The 5,679-nt window shown below is 33.1% G+C and overlaps 1 pseudogene; it reads left to right on the forward strand.

The window, feature by feature from the left end:
- Positions 1-506: 506 nt before the first annotated feature.
- LOC101664053 lies at positions 507-1,056 on the forward strand (annotated as a pseudogene).
- Positions 1,057-5,679: the final 4,623 nt, after the last annotated feature.

Below are 5,679 nucleotides of genomic sequence, written 5' to 3' on the forward strand. Positions count from 1 at the left end.
AATAAGGAAGACTGAAGAAGAATCCATGAACTTGAAGTATGGTTCTGGAGAAAAATATTGAAAGTACCAATGACTCCTAGAAGGACAAACAAGACTTTCTTAGAAAGAAGTACAACCTGTGTGCTGCTTGGAGGCAAAGATGGCAAGAGTTCATCCAACATATTTTGGACAGATGGTCAGGAGAGCCTAGTCTCTGGAAAAGGACATCATGAATAATAAAGTAGAGGGGCAGCCCAAAAGAAGACCTTCAATGAGATGGAATGGCCCAATTGTGAGAATGTTGTGCATAGGGTCTCTATGGGTTGGAATGGACTCCATAGTCCAACAATAACACGATCCTGTGTCAGGATTCATTAGGGCCTGGCTTCAAGGCTAAGGTGTTTACCCAGCCTGTTATCACAAGTTTCTTTTTGTCCATAGCTTGTTTTCATAATGTCCTTTGCTCATTCCCTTGAGAGGCAGAGCAGAAACCCCTCTGTGTCTTTATCAAGAATACTTTGCTTTCGGCTCTGAGCAGGGTTCAGAGCAACTTTCTTTGGTTGTCCTGCATTTGGGTTCATCTGACACCAGCCACCTTCTCCATGCCGCCCAAGTTCAACTGCAACAAAATCAAAGTCATGTACTTTAGGTGCACCAGTGGGGAAGTTGGTGCCACATCTGCACTAGACCCCAAGATCAGCCCCATGGGTTTGTCTCCAAAGAATGTTTGTGATGACATTACCAAGGCAACCAGTGACTTGCAGGGTTTAAGGATTACTGTGAAATGAACCATTCAAAACAGACTAGCCCAGATTGAAGTGGTGTCTTCTTCCTCTGCCCTCAACATCAAAGTCCTCAAGGAACCACTCACAGACAGAAAGATGCAGAAAAACATTAAGCACAATGGGAACATTACTTACTATGAGATCATCTGCATTGCCCATCAGCTGATATTGGGTCAGAGAACTCTCTGGAACTATTAAAGAGGTCCTGGGGACTGCCCAGTCTGTGGGTTGCAATGTTAATGACATCATAGATGACATCAACTGTGGTGTAGTAGAATGCCCAGCAAGTTAAGAACTACAAAAGAAAACAAACAAGGATAATTTAATAATGCAAAAGAATATTTTAATCATCTTATGTGAATATTCCATTTTATTAGAGAGGCTGTACATTTAGCAAAATATCAAGGATTAGGGTAATATTTATTAGGTACTCAGTACCATGCATAAAATGTTAGTAGGAGCAAAGTTGTCCTCACTTTGTTTGCTTGAAGAGAAACAAAAGCTTTGGATAATCTCTTCAACCAATTGTCACTGATTTTTATTTTAAATCCTTTAAAACCTGCTATTTAACTAATGTTTTCAGAATTCCCAAGACCATGCATAAAAGATCTCATAGTAACATCTTATAATGAACTATCATTGAAAACTCTTTTCTAACTAGCTTATGTCTTACAATTATGCATTCTAATTGTACATTTTCCCTTTCACTGAGATACTTATCACATCTATCATTAAAGAAATAGTTGTGTTGTTTAATATTTGACTAATGTCTATGCTTTCCCCTGGAATGTAAGTTATTACATTTGGACATTTATTTCTGTGTTCCCAGATTCAATCAGAAGATGTAGCTGAAATAGTACAAATAGCACAAAATAAACATTTGTTGAAATACATACAAAAATCTTTTTATATTCTAGCTTCCATTTGATATGCATACGAGTCTTTTTGTAGGGGGGATTTACATAGAGAAAAAGAGATATAACTTCATAGAAAAGACAGAGGAACTCTTGAAGCTAGAAACATATTAGTCAAATGACAATTATGCTAACTCAACTACAATTTGTCATGCAACAAAGATATCCAGGCAGTAGATACTTAAATGCCAAGATGCCTTTAATCATTGCAAAGCTAACAGAAGCAAATTATTATGCACTATTAGTCAATATTTGAAGAGAATAGAAAGTAACAAGGGTATGATTCTTGGAATCAATATGATACGTTCTTTTAAAATGCTATACTTTAACAAATTATAGTTCTTTCAACTAAAGAAATCTGACAAATTATTTTAATTGTATTTATTTGCAATACTAAAGCCAATTAGCTCTACTTCCCTTTTTGGTTATATATTATCTTTCACTAAAATTAGAGACATTGATTCATGTACTGAGACTGAGTTTTTCAACTCTTTGTTTCCTTAATTTGACTTGCTGTAAACATGCACAATGTTCTTTCATTAACCCAGGAATAGAAAACCTCATTCCAAATATATACAAAAGCAAATAATCCACACATATACCTAAAATATTAAGACTTCTAAAAATTTTAATAACGCTTTCAAAACTTGCAAATCCAAATGACATCACATTCTTTAAATATCTTTTATTCACAGTTATTTATTTCAATAGACCATACAAAAACTAGTGAATATAGATTTTAAAGAGTATTAATATGTCTATTACTAATTTTTATCTATTTGAAAAAGTATATGTTTTCTAAGACACTAAACTTCTTTAATTTGCATGTTTTCTGTGTTCAGAATTGTGACATTTAACATCATCTTCTGAGTGCTTTACAACCTCCTGTGCGTATAATTCAGATAAAAAATGTTGATTAGAAAATGGTACTAATAAAACTCACTCACTGACATCGAGTCAAGGCCAACTCATAGTGACATTGTAGGGTAGGGTAAAAATGCAGCTGTGGTTTTCCAAGACTGTAACTCTTTATGGGACTAGAAAGCCCAGCCTTTCTCCCAAGGAGCAGTTGGCATTTTGAACTGCTGACCTTGAGGAAGACAGTCCAATGCATAACCATTCTGCCACAAGGAATCCTATGGTACTAATTCTAGGAATTTATGCTGGTACTCCGATCCAACAGAAGATTGGGTTCAAAGGAAAATGAAATTTCTATGCAAAGGGGAATTGTGCTTCCCAAAGGAACGTAAGAAAATTATAATGGCACATTTCTTAGAACTAGAAAATTTCATAAACATCATATTAATTAAATGAGACACAGAATACTGTTATTTCTAAAATAAGAACCAGGTTCAACACATTTGACACGTGTAGGCAATGTTTTCTAGAAAAATATATTCCTACCTATGATGGGCAGGTTGATTCTAACAATTCCATAATGCTAGACCCACTTTCCACAATGTTCTTTTTCCCAATTCACAAGGAAGAACTGCATATAAAGATTTTTCTGATTCATTCAAGCACTATTCTTAAGGAAAGATTCAATATTTTCCACACTTTGGTTCAATACTGCCATCTTAATTTGCCAAAGTCTATCTATGAGTTTAATTATTATAATAAAATGGAAATAAGTTAACAGAAATTGGAATTTTGAGGGGGAAGACACCCCCCCTAAAAATGAGATTTTTATTGGCAACAGGTTACCCAAAAGACTTCAGCATAATTTCTGTATTTTCCCAAATGGTCTTCGTGTAATTATCCGAAAATAATTAAATTGAACATAGGACATTGTATTTCAAAGTGGACGAAAACTTTCCCAAATAGGAAGACATTTGAGTATAATATACCCACATATCCTTAAACTGTGTTTAAAGTAGCTCTGGAGCCAATTTCCAGAAAATTTTGATTCTTCATATTTTTTCCTCAAATAATGCATCCATAAAAATAACATGCACATGGATAAAATGAGAAAATTGAGTATAGGAAAATACCATGGGAGGGGGTTGTGAGGTTTACTGAAAGTGCATAAACCATGTTATTTGTATAAAGTACAGTATATGTTTATAACATGACTTGCTTTGAATATTAAAATTTTGTCATGAAAGCATCGAATTTACTTTAAAGTGAGTATTTTAAAAATACACTTCAGTATAATTTTAATACACTTCAAAGCCATTTCTTTGTCACCCTCAAGGGATATATCTTCTAAACTACAGTAAAAGCAAACTGGAAGAAATGAATTTATTTTGCAAAATATCAACGCTAATATTTCAGGTTTAGGACATGTATTATTGAATAATGTGAAGAGGTGTATTCAGAATAGCATGATCTATTTCTACAAGAGTAAATTTTAAAAGTTGAGGGTCCATTTCTGATTTCTAGTAAGAGAAAACTGAAAATCCCCACCACTCCTAATGAGGTCATTTTAAGATCCATGCAATTCAGAAAGCTTGATTACTAACAGATCTGTCTTTATTTTTACTTTTACTTTAACCACATACAATTTATAAGCTTCTCACTCATAATGCAAAGATATTATAGCCACTAGGCTTAAATATAGCCATCTACTTTTTCATAAGGGTCAGTTGGGCCACATTATTATTAATATCTTAATATTTAAAAGACACATTTTAAAGTGGGCACAGGCAATTCACAACTGTTGAGTGTTTAATTTCTATGTACATTTTGTTTCTTATGTACATTCAAAATAATAACAAGAGTCTACACTTTCGTACAAAAATGTTTCCATAAAGTTGCATTAATAGCTTTATAAGAAACAACCTTGGTAAAGAGGTTTGATTAATCAGCCTTTAGGGTCCTTGCTTTTGTTCAGGAAAGAAACGATAGACTTTCAATAGAAATAGATTGTATTTAAAAAGTGTTTTTCCCTCCTTATAAATCATATTTTTATTTTATATTTTGTTATGTTTTAATCATATTTTAGATATTTTTTAAAAGTTTCAAAGCAGTACGATAAGAAATTCAAAAGAGCAGTTACATAGCAAATTTAGATGGCATACACTAAACAAAATAGACCTTTCTTTATTTTTCCCCTTACTTGAACCAATTTCTTTTTTATTCATTTTGTTCTTTCATCCATTTCACGATTCATACTACTATGCACATACCACTATCCTTGGGATGTCCAACTTCAGTGAGATAAATGTGCAATTTCAGACAACAGTTTAATTAATGCATGCAGGTCTCCATTTTGTTACTCTATTTTTACTATTGAAGCATGTCTAGTTTGAAGATATGTTCACTATTACTTCTTTTGTCCTAGCTTTCTTTTTATTTTTTAATACTTTTATTGGGGGCTCTTACATCTCATCACAATCCATACACTCATCCAGGGTGTCAAGCACTTTTGCACATATGCTGTCATCATCATGTTCGAAGCATTCTCTTCCCATTTGAGCCCCTAATATCAGCTCCCCATTTCTTCCCCCTCCCTTCCCCACCCACCCTCCCTAATGAAGTTAGAGATTATTATTCCATGTCTTACTTAACACAACATTTCTTAAAATTTACAACATTTCTTAAAAACGTTTTTGTTCTATCTAAAACTATGCTCCTCTATTATTATATGCACATTCATGGTAGTAAAATGAGTTAGTGGCTTCTGGGTACTTTAAATTTATTCCTACCCAGTGTATTTTAGCAGTTTAAACTTGTATCTCCTGATTTGCTCTACATTTCCTCTGTCTTTAGTGTACTTTTATTTTGATGATAGTTACTATATAATTGAGGAAAAATTAATTTGCAACATACTATTCCAGAAAAAAATCTCTGAAAGCAAATATATGAAATAAATTACTCTATGACTACATTTTATGTAATGAACCAAATGAAATTAAACAAAGACGTTGCATATTTATTATAAAACAGTTATTGTTCTAAGCACTTTGCATATAGTAACTAATATATGATTCTTAACCACTCTACATATTTTATTATTTCACATTTACCAAAAATACATTTATTTCAAGGTCAAATGCCCA

Source organism: Echinops telfairi, unplaced genomic scaffold (assembly GCF_000313985.2).
Source record: "Echinops telfairi isolate 266 unplaced genomic scaffold, ASM31398v2 ScPeMD7_42;HRSCAF=159, whole genome shotgun sequence".
NCBI classification, from domain to species: Eukaryota; Metazoa; Chordata; class Mammalia; order Afrosoricida; family Tenrecidae; genus Echinops; species Echinops telfairi.